Raw genomic sequence first — 15075 nt, forward strand, 5'->3', positions numbered from 1 at the left:
GCGTGCGCGGGCCTGCGAGGCACCCCAGCCGCGCCGCTGCGACCGCCGCCCCGCCGCGAGGCGAGGGGCGGCGGCACAGGCGGGCGATTGATCGTCAAGCGACGCTCAGACAGGCGTAGCCCCGGGAGGAACCCGGGGCCGCAAGTGCGTTCGAAGTGTCGATGATCAATGTGTCCTGCAATTCACATTAATTCTCGCAGCTAGCTGCGTTCTTCATCGACGCACGAGCCGAGTGATCCACCGCTAAGAGTTGTCTGGCTTTCGGCACCGCCCCGCACGCGCGAGGGGGCCAGGACAGCTCACCACAGGCAAGCGGCCCTTACGGAGGATGGCCCACCGCCCGACCGACCGCCCCCCTCCGCACGCGCGGAGGGGGCACGGCGCAGCACGACGGAGAAAGCCTGGCCTCTGCTGACCGTACAAGCACACACAGAGAGAGAGGGTGGGGGGGAAAGGCACGGGGAAAAAACTCCGAACGGCAAGGCTGGGGAGCCCGCGCTCCCGACCGACCCCGGAAATGCCTTGACCGTGTCGGAGCCGGCCCAGGCGCACGGGCTCGGCCCGGCCTCTGCGCAGAGGCAGCGATGCGCCCGACCGCGCGCGCCCTGCCCGCCACGCTCCGGACGACACGGCTGCTGCTGCTGGGCAGCAGCGGGGAGCCCCACCGGCCCCGCGCGCCCCTCCGTGCCGGCTGCGCCGCGCTACGACAGGCAGCTCCCCCCGGGCACGTCCCGACGGCGACTCGGCGGCCACGCCGCCGGCTCCGAGAGGCGGCAACCGCCAAGAGCCGGCGACGCACCGCCCGCGGCCTGCCGGACGGCACCCGCTGCCGCACCGGAGCGGCTGCCCTCCCGGAACCACCGCCACCGCTTCTCGCCTCGGCCCCCTTCCACGGGCACGCCCCAGGTGGAAGGCGGACGGCGCTAAGTCGGGGACAGCGCCCGCTCCCCCCGTTTCCACGCGGAGACCGCGCGTGGGGTGCCCCCGCCCGCCCCCGCCCACCTGCCCGGCGCGGCCGGGAAGCGCGACGGGGAAGCGGCGGGCAGGGCCCGGGGCGGGACAGCCGCGGCCGGCAGCGGGAGCCCTCCGGCCGACCGACAGGCCGAGCGGCGCCGCCGCCGCTCGGCCGGGGTGACGCCCTTGGCAGCAGCCAGTGGCGGAGACCGCCGAGCGCTCGCCAGGGCGAGGGGTGGGGGGGGAACAGAGCGCAGCGCGGCGCAGCGCGGCGACGGAGGCGCGGCGACCCGGCAGCCGCCCAGCGAGCCCCCACCGCGGGGACCCGCCACCCCGGGCAGTGAGCCCGCGCTCACGCCGGGGTCGCCCGTTTCGAGGCAGGCAGGCCGGCTACGGCCGACCGCACCGCGGCCTCCACCGAGACCGGACCGCGGAGAGGAGGGGGCAGCGGGACCCCTCCCCGGCACGGCTGCCCGCGGGACGAGCACGGGCGGCAGGCCAAATCGAGGGCCTCGGTGGGAGGAACTCCCGGCCCCTTTAAGGCACCGCCGCCCGGCCGCCCCCCGGGTCGCATCGAGCCGCCCGCGTCTTTAAACCTCCGCCCGGCTCCACGGCCTTCGACCCCCGGGCTTGCCGAGGGAGGGCCGCGGAGGCGCGGACGCTAGGTACCTGGCCCTGGGGTGAGGGAAACGACCTGAAGGCCCCGCGGGGGTGCCTCCCCCGCTGCCGCCCTCGGGGGAGCGTCCGCCCGCGGGGGCGCGCCCGACATCCACCGCCACCACCACGTCCTCCGGTTCCCGGGGCCCGGGGTTTCCCTCAGTAGCCCGGCGCTGCGCCCGGGAGGAGAGCCGTGGCTCGGGCCGCCCGCTGGCGCGGGACGCAGCCCGGCGGGGGCCTCGCCCACCAGGAGAGGCGGCGGCAGAGCCACCCCCCCCGCCCCGGCTCCCTCGTGGGGGAGAGGTGCGGGGAGAGCGGGGAACAGCCGCCGCCCCACCCGGCGCCGCGTACCCGCCCGGAACGCCCGGAGGCCTTTCGCCTGCGCGGCCGGCCGGACTGCTCCGCAAGCAGCCCGACACGGTGCGGGCAGGGTCGCGGGAGACGCCTCCCGCGACCCCGGAGGACCCCTCTCTCCTCTCGCGCCGCTCGCGCCCTGCTGCACCCGTCCTCGCCACCGGCTCGCCGCTTCCTCCTGCCCGAGCGGGCTCGGCCGGCGGGGGCTCGTCACGCCCCACGACGGCGGCCCCCCTTCCCGCGCACTGCCGCCTGCGCACCGACAGGGGGGCGCCCCTCTTGGCCCAGCGGACCGCCGCCGTGCGAGGCGGCGACGGTCCCCGGAGAAGGGCGCCGGCCGGCGGCGGGCGCCAGCGGAGGTGAGAAGCGGGGTGACGGCGGGGACGCGGCGGTCCCCGCCGAACGGGCAACGCGCACGCGCGCGCGCCGGAGGACAGCGACAGAGTCGGCGATTGCGAAGGCGGGCCAGGGCCCGACGAGCGGGAGGTGAGAGCGCCTCCGGGAGGGGGCCGAGCCGGGACCCCCTCCCTCCCACACACGCGGCTCGCGCAGGAGCCAGGCGCGGGCAAACTCGGGTACGGGCACGGAAAGCCGCGGCCGGCGTTCGGCGGCGCCGGCCGCGGTGGCCAGGCTCCGGCCGGCCGCCCCCCTCCGCAGGTTACCGGGCCTAACCCGCAGGGTCAGATAGGAAGGGCAGGTGTAACTTTGCGCGCCTATAGCATCAGCAGGTGTACTCCAGCAAACCAGAAAGGGTTCACGTACTTTCCCTGAGTACTGGTGGGTGTACCCATACTACCGCAGAGTACCGGTGGGGGTACCGGCACTACTTCGGAACATCGGGTAGGGGTGCCAGGCCTACCGCGGAGCATCATGTAGGGATACCGGGCCTACCCTGTAGCGTCAGGTAGGGAGGCGGGGTCTAACCCAGCGCGCACGTAGGGACAGCTGTTGCACTCTGGAGCATCACAAAGGGTTCCGTTCCAACGCCAGAGTATCCGTGGGAACAGGTTCTACCCCGCAAGATTGGGTAGGGATACCGGGCCTAACCTGGAGGGTCAGGTAGGAAGGGTGGGTCTATACCAGCGCGCTTGTAGCGTCAGCAGGTGTACCCCAGCGCACCAGTAAGGGTTCCGGTACAGTCCAGGAGTACCGGTGGGTATACCAAAACTACCGCGGAGTACCGGTGAGTGTACCGGTGCTACCCGAGATCGTCGGGGAGGGGGGAAAGGCCTACCACAGAGCATCAGGTAGGGATACCTGGCCTAACCCACAGGTTATGTTAGGAATGGCAGGTCTAACTCCGCATACCCGTAGTGGTAGCAGGTGTACCCCAGCGAACCAGAAAGTGTTCAGGTACTACCGCCGGAGTACCGGTGTGTGTACCAATACGACCGCAGCGTACCGGTGCAGTTACCTGTACTACCCCGGAACATCAAGTAGGGGTGCCAAGCCTACCGCGGATCATTAGGTAATGCTACTAGACCTACCCTGTAGGGTCTGGTATGGACGCGGGTTCTAACCAAGCGCGCCCGTAGGGACAGCTGGTTTACTGTGGCGTATCATAAAGATTTCTGTTCTAACCCCAGGGTGCAGGTGGGGGAACCGGTTCTAACCTGCAACCTTGGGTAGGGATACTGGGCCTAACCCGCAGGTTCAGGTATGAAGGGCATATCTAACTCCGCGCGCCATTACTGTCAAGAGGTGGATCCCAGCAAACCATTAAGTGTTCAGGAACTACCAGGGAGTACCAGTGGGTGTACCCATAATACCGCAGCGTATTGGTGGGGGTATCGGTACTACCCTGCAACATCGGGTAGGGACACTGGGCCTAACCCAGCTGGTCAAGTAGGAAGGGTGGGTCCAAACCCATACGCCTGTAGCGTCAGAAGGTGTACTCCAGCGCACCCCTAAGGATTCCGGTACAATCCAGGAGCACCGGTGGGTGTACAGATACTACCGTGGAGTTCCGGTGGGTGTATCGGTAGTACTCCAGATTGTCGGGTAGGGATGCAAGGCCTACAACATAGCATCAGGTAGGAAAACTGGAGTACCCTGTAAAGTCAGGTAGGGAGGCGGGTTCTAACCCAGTGCGCCCGTAGGGACAGCTGGTGTACTCTGGCGCATCACAAATGGTTTCATTCCAAAGCCATACTACCGGTGGGGGAACAGGTTCTACCCCGCAACATCGGGTAGGGATACCGGAGCTAACGCGGATGGACAGGTAGGAAGGGTGGGTCAAAAACTGCTCGCCCGTAGCGTCAGGAAGTGTACCCCAGCAAACCAGAAATGGTTCAGGAACTACCCCGGCGTACCGGTGTATCTACCGATACTACCGCAGAGTACCGGTGGAGGTACTGGTACTACCCCGTAACATCACGTAGGGATACTGCGCCTAAACCAGAGGGTCAGGTAGGAAGGGTGGGTCTATACCAGCGCGCCCGAAGTGTCAGCAGGTGTACACTGGCTCACCATTAAGGGTTCCGGTATAATCCAGGAGTACCGGTGGATATACAAAACTACCGCAGAGTACCGGTCGGTGTACTGGTACTAGCCCGGAACGTCGGGTAGAGATACGGGCCCTAACCCGGAGGGCCAATTAGGAAGGGTGCATCTAAAACCACAAGCCCATAGAGTCAGCAGATGTACCCAGGTGCACCAGTAAGTGTTCCAGTACAATCCAGAAGTACTGGTGGGTGTAATGGTGCTACCCGAGATCGTTGGGTAGGGGGTCAAACCCTACCATAGAGCATCAGGTAGGGATACCTGGGCTAACCTGGAGGGTCAGTTAGGAAGGGCAGGTCTAGCTTCGAGCACCCGTAGCGTCAGAAGGTGTACCCCAGCAAACCAGCAAGAGTTCAGTTACCAACCCGGAGTACCGGTGGGTGTACCAATACTACCGTAGAGTACTGCTGAGTGTACCGGTACTACCACAGAACATCAGGTAGGTGTGCCAAGCCTACCACGAAGCATAAGGTAGGGATAACGGGACTACCCTGTAGGGTCAGGTAGGGAGGCCTTATCTAACCCAGCGTGCCTGTAGAGACAGCTGGTGTGCTCTGGCACATCACAAAGGATTCCGATCCAACGCCAGAGTATTGGTGGGGGAACCGGTTCTACCCCTCAACATCGGGTAGGCATACCGGGCCTAACCCGGAGGGTCAGGTAGGAAGGGCAGGTCTAACTCCACGCAGCCGTAGCGTCAGCAGGTGTACCCCAGCAACCCAGAAAGTGTTCAGGTACTACCCTGGAGTACCAGTGAGTGTGCCGATACTACCGGAGAGTACTGGAGGGGGTACCGGTACTACCCGACAACATCAGGTAGGGGTGCCAGGCGTACCACGGAGCATCAGGTAAGGATAGCGGACCTACCCTGTAGTGTCAGGTAGGGAGGCGGGGTGTAACCCTGCATGCCCGTAGGGACAGCTGGTGTACTCTGGCGCATCACAAAGGGTTCAATTCCAACGCCAGAGTACCAGTGGGGGAACCGGTTCTACCCCGCAACATTGGGTAGGGATACCAGGCCTAACCCGTATGGTCAAGTAGGAAAGGTGGGTCAAAACCCACACGCCCGTAGTGTCAGCAGGTGTACCCCGGTGCACCAGTAAGTGTTTTGGTACAATCCATGAGTACCGGTGGGTGTACAGATACTACCGCGGAGTACCGATGGGGGTACAGGTACTACATCGGAACATCGGGTAGGGGTGCCAGGCATACCGCGGAGCATCAGGTACGGATACCGGGCCTACCCTGTAGGGTCAGGTAGGGAGGCCTTGTCTAACCCAGCGTGCCAATAGGACAGCTGGTGTACTGTGGCACATCACAACGTGTTCCGTTCCAACCCAGAGTACCGGTGCGTATACCAAAACTACAGCGGAGAACCGGTGGGTTTACTGGTGCTACCCGAGGTTGTCGGGTAGGGGGTCAAGGCCTACCACAGAGCATCAGGTAAGGATACAGGGCCTAACCCGCAGGGTCAGGTAGGAAGGGCAGATCTAAAGCTGCACGCCCGTAGCGTCAGAAGGAGTACCCCAGCATCCAGTAAGGGATCAGATACTACCCCGGAATACCAGTGACTCTACGGATGTTACTGTAGAGTACCGGTGGGGGTACCGGTACTACACCGGTACATCAAGTAAGGGTGCCAGGCTGACCACGGAGCATCAGGTAGGCATACTGGGCCTACCCTGTAGGGTCAGGTAGGGAGGCAGGGTCTAAACCCAGCGCGCCCGTAGGCACAGCTGGTGTACTCTGGCACATGACAAAAAGTTCCATTCCAAAGCCAGAGTACCCGTGGGGGAAGCGGTTCTACCCCGCAGCATCGGGTAGGGATACCGGGCCTAACCCGGATGGTCAAGTAGGAAGGGTGGGTCTAAACCCACACACCCGTAGCGTCAGCAGGTTTACCCCAGCGCACCCGTAAGTGTTCAGGTACAATCCAGGAGTACCGGTCGGTGTACCGATACTACCACAGAGTACCGATGGGTATACCGGTACTACCCCATAACTTCGCGTAGCGGTGCAAGGCCGACCACGGAGCATCATGTAGGGATACCGGGCCTACCCTGTAGTGTCAGGTAGGGAGGCCTTGTCCAACCCAGCATGCCTGTAGTGACAGGTGGTGTACTCTGGCGCATCACAAAGAGTTCCGACCCAACACCAGATGTATTGGTGGGGGAACCAGTTCTACCACTCAACATCGGGTAGGCATACCGGGCCTAACCCAGAGGGTCAGGTAGGAAGGGCAGATCTAACTCTGCTGTGCATAGCGTCAGCAGGTGTACCCCAGCAAACCAGAAAGGGTACAGGTACTACCCCAGAGTACCGGTGGGTGTACAAATAACACCACAGAGTATCGTGGGGGGTAATGGTACTACCCTGGAACACCGGGTAGGGATACGGGGCCTAACCCGGAGGGTCAGGTAGGAAGGGTGGGTCTAAACCCACATGCCCGTAGCGTCAGCAGGTGTACCCCGGCGCACCAGTAAGGGTTTCGGTACAATCCAGGAGTACCAGTGAGTGTACCGATACTACCGCGGAGTACCGATGGGTGTACCGGTACTACCCCAGATCGTCGGGTAGGGGGTAAGGCCTACCACAGAGCATCAGGTAGGAATACCAGAGCTAAACCGGATGGTCAAGTAGGAAGGGTTGTTCTAAAGCCACATGCACATAGCGTCAGCAGGTGTACCCCGGCGCACCAGTAAGTGTTCCAATACAATCCACGAGTAACAGTGAGTGTACCGATACTACTGCGGAGTACCGATGGGTGTACCGGTACTACCCCAGATCGTCGGGTATGGGGGAAAGGCCTACAAAAGAGCATCAGGTAAGGATTCCGGGCCTAACCCGCAGATTCAGATAGGAATGGCAGGTCTAACTATGCGCCCATAGCATAAGCAGGTGTATCCCAGAAAACCAGAAACGGTTCAGGTACTACCCCGGAGTAGCGGTGGATGTGCCGATACAAACGGAGAGTACCGGTGGGGGTAGGGGTACTCCCTCGGAACATCAAGTAGGTGTGCCAGGCCTACTGCGGAGCATCAGGTAGGCATACCGGGCCTACCCTGTAGGGTAAGGTTGGGTGGCCTTGTGTAACCCAGCGTTCCCTTAGGGACAGCTGGTGTACTGTGGCGCATCACAAAGCGTTTCGTTCCAACGCCAGAGTACCGGTGGGGGAACCGGTTCTACCCCGCAACATTGTGTAGGGATAACGAGCCTAACCCTGATGGTCAGGAAGGAAGGGTAGGTCTAAGCCCACACACCCGTAGCGTCAGCAGGTGTACCCCGGTGCACCAGTAAGTGTTCCGGTACAATCCAGGAGTACCGGTGGGTATACCAAAACTACCACAGAGTACCGGTGGGTGTACCGGTGCTACCCGTGATTGTAGGGTATGGGGGCAAGACCTAGCATAGAGAATCAGGTAAGGATACCGGGCCTAACCAGCAGGGTCAGATAGGAAGGGCAGGTCTAACTCCGCGTGCCCGTAGCGTCAGCCGGTGTACCCCAGCAAACCAGAAAGGGTTCAGTTACTACCCCGGAGTACCGGTGGGTGTACAGATACTACCGCAGAGTACCGGTGGTGGTACTGGTACTACCCCGCAACACCGGGTAGGGATACCGGGCCTAACCCGGAGGGTCAGGTAGGAAAGGTAGGCCTAAACCCACACGCTTGTAGCGTGAGCAAGTGTACCCCAGCGCACCAGTAAGGGTTCCGGTACAATCCAGGAGTACTGGTGCGTATACCAAAACTACCGCGGAGTACCGGTGGGTGTACCGGTACTAACCCGGATTGTTGGGTATGTGGGCAAGACGTAGGACAGAGCATCAGGTAAGGATACTGGGCCTAACCCAGAGGGTCAGGTAGGAAGGGCAGATCTAAAGCCGCACGCCCGTAGCGACAGCAGGTGTCCCCCAGCAAACCAAAAAGGGTTCAGGTATTACTCCAGAGTACCGGTGGGTGTACCGATACTACCGCCGAGTACCTTTGGGTGTACCGGTACTACCTCGGGACATCTGGTAGGGGTGCCACGCCTACCACGGAGCATCAGGTAGTGATACTGGGCCTACCCTGTAGGGTCAGGTGGGGAGGCGGGGTGTAACCCAGCGCACACTTAGGGGAAGCTGGTGTACTGTGGCGCATCACAAAGGGTTCCGTTCCAACGCCAGAGTACCAGTGGGGGAACCAGTTCTACCCCGGAACATTGGGTAGGGATACCGGGCCTAACCTGGAGGGTCAGGCAGGAAGGAAGGGTCTAAACCCTTGCGCCTGTAGGGTCAGCAGGTGTACCCCGGCACAGCAGTAAGGGTTCCGGTACAATCCAGGAGTACCGGTCGGTATACCAAAACTACTGCTGAGTACCTGTCACGGTAGAGACAGACACAACAAGGAATAGATCATGCAAAATGGCTACTTTATTGTTCTAACACACCTTTTTATACCCTTCTTTAGAGTATGTGTTAGTATATGATTGGCTTAGTTAGTAACTAACAATTCATGATTGTGAGTTTGTTAGGACAGTTCTTCTTATCACTATCTTGTTTTTGTACCAGTCTTCTCGGATCTTTCCAGATTTCTGAAGGATATACTACAAGTTGCTCGAGGTCGGGAATTCTGTAGACTCGTTACATTCCCAGACAATTCCCCCTTTTTGTATTTCTGCTAAAAGTATTGTCTTGGCTGCCCTCTGCAGGCTCCTTTTCAGAAGGCTGAAAAGACAGGGCAACATTAGGAGCACAGTTATCACAACCAAGATAACTACCCCCACAGTCTTGAGCAGAGATACCAACCATCCAGACAATCCCCAACCCTCGAACATTTTTGTTAGCCAATCTGATTCATCGATTTCTGTCAGCTTCCTGACTCCCTTCTTTAATTGTTGAATACTACTGAAGATGGATTCTGAATGGTCGGACAGATTCATACAACACATCCCTTCAAACTCATCACAACCATGTCCTTGTGCTAAAAGCAGAAAATCAGTCGCAGCTCTATTTTGTAATGTAGCATGTCTGACACTACCAACATCAGTTAGAAGGTCACTTAAAGCTAAAGAGGTAGCCTTAGATTGCTTGCTAAGCCAACAACCTAACTTATTTATAGTTCTTAAGGCATTTGCAATGCCAACTACTGGTGCCAATATGGAGGCTATTAAAATCTGGCCTGGATTCCAAAATGCATTGTCATCTTGACAGGAACTGCTAAACTGATGAACAGACCTTAGGACTCGTCTATGTTTTTGAGTCATGTTCCGATTCATTAACATATTTGGTGTTAATTATGTGAGGTGTCCGAGGCTACACGGGCCTCCATTCAGTTTAGAAGGAATGCCTCCCCAGGCACGGTCTCCACAGATTAGAAACATGCCAGGAGGTAGTGCAAGAGGAACAAGAGAAGATCGTGAAGCATTAGGTGCAGTATAATTACACCATGCAGTTGCATTGCGATAGAGAATACTAGTTGCATTAACTTTTTGACCCTGGCGAGCAATATTGCTATAAGAGTAATTAAAGAACACACAAGCATCCATCATTACAGTTCCTAATAATTCTAACTCTTGGGGTTCCTGGGTGACTGGCAAAAGATGCGCATACACACGATCCCAGTTTTTTGTACAACTTTTTGGAAAATCACAGAGATTCGGGATCTGCAGTGGGTTTGGCCAGGTGTCCACGGGTAGTCCTACCAAGCATGTAGAGAATGGATATTCAGGGGTTGCGGTGGCGAGACACAAGGTGTCCTGATGTGTCATGTTTGCTAAAGTGACCCAAACATTTTGTTTAGGTTGTGAGATCACCCATCCTTCACCCTGAGGCAGGTTCCAATACAGGCCGAACACACCGAGCAGGAACCCAGCGAGAACCAGCATCTGGAAACACAAGCATAGCCCTTTCCCCAGGTTAATAGCTCACATGGTCCACTCCACTGACCAGTAACTAAATCTTTAACATGTACTTTGATACCTTTTTGTAAATTCTGTGTTAAGCAGAGAGAAGAGAAATGTTGAAAAAGAGGAGGTAGGGAAGAATTGTCCCCCTAACGGAGAAAGTTAAGAACATAAACTGCTTTATCTAAACATGCCTGTGGTGGTTCCCCAACCATTCCCCCTTTTTGTCTTTGAAGCTGTTGCTTCAGTGTGCCATGTGCATGCTCAACAATTGCTTGTCCTGTTGGGGAATGGGGAATTCCTGTGACATGAGTAACACCACACAGATTAAAAAATGTTTGAACTTTTTATGAAGCATATGCTGGGCCATTGTTCGTTTTAATTTGGCGAGGCACCCCAAGCATAGCGAAAGCCTTCTGGAAATGCCGAATTACATCTTTTCCTGTTTCTCCATTATGTGCTGTTGCTACCAAAGCATGAGAATAAGTATCGATAGAAACATGAACATATTTTGGTCTGCCAAATTCATTGATATGAGTAACATCAGATTGCCAAATCTGTAAAGCTTGTATACTTCTGGGATTAGTACCAAAATACACTGGAGTGTGAATTCCTTGACAATCAGGACAAGCAGCTACAATAGAATGAGCTTCAGCATGGGACAAACCAAACTGCCTTCGTAAAGCTCGAAAACCTTGATGAAAAAATTGATGTGATAATATAGCTTGTTGCTTGATGTTAGGAACAGTAGCTAGAGCTATAGCAGAAGCAAGAGCATCCGCTCTGGCATTACCTTCCGTGTAATAACCTGGTAAAGTGGTATGACTACGGATATGCATGATAAAATAAGGTTCTGTTCGTAATTGAATACTTTTCCAAAGTTCTAAAAGCAAATCGAATAATAATTGATTGTCTGACATGGTCAAAGCCACTTTGTCTAGTCGAGAAACTAGATTAGCTACATACGCTGAGTCAGTTACAATATTTACAGGAGTAGAAAAAATAGAAAAGGCAACAGCCATTGCACGTAGCTCTACTACTTGTGGAGAACCATTTTGATGTACAACTTTGCTGTTCCAATTGTTGCTCCATCACAAAGTTTTCCGTTCCAACCCCAGAGTACCAGTGGGGGAACCCGTTCTACTCCGGAACATCGGGTATGGATACTGGGCCCAACCCGGAGGGTCAGGTAGGAAAGGCGGGTCTAACCCCGCGCAACCGTAGGATCAGCAGGTGTAACCCGACACACCAGTAGGGGTTCCAGTACAATCCAGGATTACCGGGGCGTATACCAAAACTACAGCTGACTACCGGTAGGTGTACCAATACTACCCCAGAATATTGGGTAGGGGTGCCAGGCCTACTGCAGAGAATCAGGTAGGGATACCCGGCCTACCCTGTAGGGTCAGGGAGGGAGGCAGGGTCTAACCCACCTCACCCATAGGGACAGCTGGTGTTCTCTGGCACATCACAAAGTGTTCCATTCCAACCCCAGAGTACTGGTGGGTAAACTGTTTCTACGCCGCAACATAGAGGGGGGATACTGGGCCTAACCAGGAGGTTCAAGTAGGAAGCGTGGATCGAAACCCCTGTGCCTGTAGGGTCAGCAGGTGTACACCGGCGCACCAGTAGGGGTTTCGATACAATCCTGGAGTACCGGTGGGTATAGCAAAACTACTGCGGAGTACCGCTGGGTGTACAAGTACAACCCCAGATAGTCAGGTAGGGGTCAGTCCTATCGCAGAGCATAAGATAGGGATACCGGGCCTAACCCGGCAGGTCAGGTAGGAATGTACGGTCCAACTTCGCGCGCCCGTAACGTCCGCAGTTGTACCACAGCAAACCAGCAAGGGTTCCGGTACTACCCCGGTGTACCGGTGGGTATACATATACTACCACAGAGTACCGGTGGGATTACCGGTACTACCTCTAAACATCGGGTAGGTGTGCCAGGCCTACCGCAGAACATCAGGTAGGGATACCCGGCCTGCCCTGTAGGGTCAGGTAGGGAGGCGGACTCTAACCCAGCACAGCCGTAGAGACAGCTGCTGTACTTTGGCGCATCACAAAGGGTTCTGGTCCAACACAAGACTACCGGTTGGGGAACCGGTTCTACCCCGGAACATCAGGAAGGGACACCGGGCCGGGGGTGGGAGCAGTGATGGGCTCAGCATCGCTTCACCCCCAGGTATGGAAGCCAGGACCCTCAACGACCGCAGGAGAAAGACCCAAATCTCAGAACACCTTCCCTCCACCCCTCCCTTCTTCCCGGGCACAACTTCACTCCCGGATTCTCTCCCGGCCCCGCAAGTGGCACAGGGGGATGGGGAATGGGCTTTACGTTCAGCTCATCACACGTTATTTTCTGCCGCTTCATCCTCCTCAGGGGGAGGGCTCAACACACTCTCCCCCTGCTCCCGCATGGGGTCCCTCCCATGGGAGACAGTCCTCCAGGAACTTCTTCAATGTGGGTCCTTCGCACGGGCTGCAGTTCTTCACAAACTGCTCCAGCGTGGGTCCTTTCCACGGTGTGCAGTCCTTCAGCAGCACACTTCTCCAGCGTGGGTCTCCCACGGGGTCACAAGCCCTGCCAGAAAACCTGCTCCGTAGGCTCCTCTCCACAGATCTGCAGGTCCTGCCAGGAGCCTGCTCCAGTGCGGGGTTCCCATGGCGATGGACTGGGACGCGAAGATGAACTGGGACGTGGAAGTGGCCTGGGGATGCGGAGACGGAGTGGGACGTGGAGATGCGTTGCGGAGGATCCACAGGGGGAATCACGCACAGACCAATGTGATCAAGTGAAGTCCATGTACTACAACTTTTAGCACAGTTATATACCTTATGTGCTTGTGCACGCGCCTTATACAATACTCTAATTGGTCCAATACCCCGGTTCACGCGACACTATCTTATCCTCTATTGGCTGTGCAAGCTTCTTCACGAGGTGTCCAGCAGTTACTTATCTCATTCGTCGGCATCCAGGAGTTGCTTGTCAGGCTCTTCTTATCTTCCTTCTTCCCAGTGTACAAGGGCACAGCGTCCTTGTCTGCTCCAGCACTTTGTAAACTTATGCTTCGTTCCCACCTAACGGCTGGATTGCTCACATGCCCTTGCCCAGCCAAGAAATCCTCAACAGAGATGTACTGGGGCACGGAGATGGACTGGGCTGTGGAGATGGACTGAGACTTGGAAGTGGCCTGGGGACGTGGAGATGGACTGGGGCACGGAGGTGGACTGGGACGTGGAGATGGACTGGGACGTGGAGATGCGTTGGGACGTGGAGATGGACGGGGACATGGAGACGGCGATCAGACCCAGCACTGGAGCCGGCAGGCTGGGACGTCTCCAGCCCTGGAGATGCGTGCTGGTCCTGGACAGGCGTACGCACGGGACATCCCCCCGCCCCCTCCCCCCCATTCGACGCAAATGCCCACCCACGGGACACACACAACCCCCAACCCCATCTGACGCGGATGCCCACCCACGGGACACACTCCCCCCCCACCCCATTCGACACAGATGTCCACCCACGGGACTCACGCACACCCCCACCCCATCCGACGCGGATGCCCACCCACGGGACACGACGGTGGGGGTCGCGCAGCCGGCGCACAGGGAAACCAGGGAGACGCACAGCTCATGCTATCATTCCAGCTTTATTGGTTTCCGAAAAGGCACACGTCCGGCTCTTTGTCCCACACGGAAGGTGGCAGCCCTGAAAGCTGTTGCTGGTCCTCACCGTCCCCCTGCAGCCTATTCACAGGCACAACACGATGTGGGACACGGGCTTGTCCAGAGGAGGATCATCTCATGGCTCTTGTCCTCGGCAGGGCCTGTTTCCAGAAAGGCACATGTCCGGCTCTTTGTCCCACACGGAAGGTGGCAGCCCTGAAAGCTGTTGCTGGTCTTCACCATCCCCCTTCAGCCTATTCACAGGCACAACAGGATTCAGGACCCGGGCTTGCCCAGAGGAGGAACATCTCATGTCTCTCGTCCTCAGCAGAGCCTGTTTCCGAAAAGGCACACGTCCTGTTCCTTTTCGCACACGGAAGGTGGGAGCCCTGAAAGCTGTTGCTGGTCTTCACCGACCCCCTGCAGCCTATTCACAGGTACAACAGGATCTCGGACCCGGGCTTGCCCAGAGGAGGAACATCTCATGGCTCTCGTCCTCGGCAGGGCCTGTTTCCGAGAACGCACATGTCCGGCTCCTTGTCCCACACGGAAGGTGGCAGCCCTGAAAGCTGTTGCTGGTCTTCACCATCCCCCTGCAGCCTATTCACAGGCACAGCAGGATTTGGGACCCGGTCTGCCCAGAGGAGGAACATCTCATGTCTCTCGTCCTCGGCACGGCCTGTTTCCGAAAAGACACACGTCTGGCTCATTTTCCCACACGGAACGTGGAAGCCCTGAAAGTTGTTGCTGGTCTTCACCGTCCCCCTGCAGCCTATTCACAGGCACAACAGGATTTGGGACCCGGGCTTGCCCAGAGGAGGAACATCTCATGGCTCTTGTCCTTGGCAGAGCCTGTTTCCGAGAAGGCACACGTCCGGCTCCTTGTCCCACATGGAAGGTGGCAGCTGTGAAAGCTGTTGCTGGTCTTCACCGTCCCCCTGCAGCCTATTCACAGGCACAACAGGATTTGGGACCCGGGCTTGCCTAGAGGTGGAACATCTCATGGCTCTCGTCCTCAGCAGAGCCTCTTTCCGAAAAGTCACACTTCCGGCT

General features: G+C 57.9%; 1 non-coding gene across 1 annotated transcript; it reads right to left on the reverse strand.

Moving 5' to 3' along the window:
* Positions 1-99: 99 nt before the first annotated feature.
* LOC126034818 (5.8S ribosomal RNA) lies at positions 100-252 on the reverse strand. Its single transcript, XR_007504774.1, has one exon. It is a non-coding gene; the product is annotated as a 5.8S ribosomal RNA (ribosomal RNA).
* Between the last annotated feature and the right edge of the window lie 14823 nt (positions 253-15075).

Source organism: Accipiter gentilis, chromosome 35 (genome assembly GCF_929443795.1).
Source record: "Accipiter gentilis chromosome 35, bAccGen1.1, whole genome shotgun sequence".
NCBI classification, from domain to species: domain Eukaryota; kingdom Metazoa; phylum Chordata; class Aves; order Accipitriformes; family Accipitridae; genus Astur; species Astur gentilis.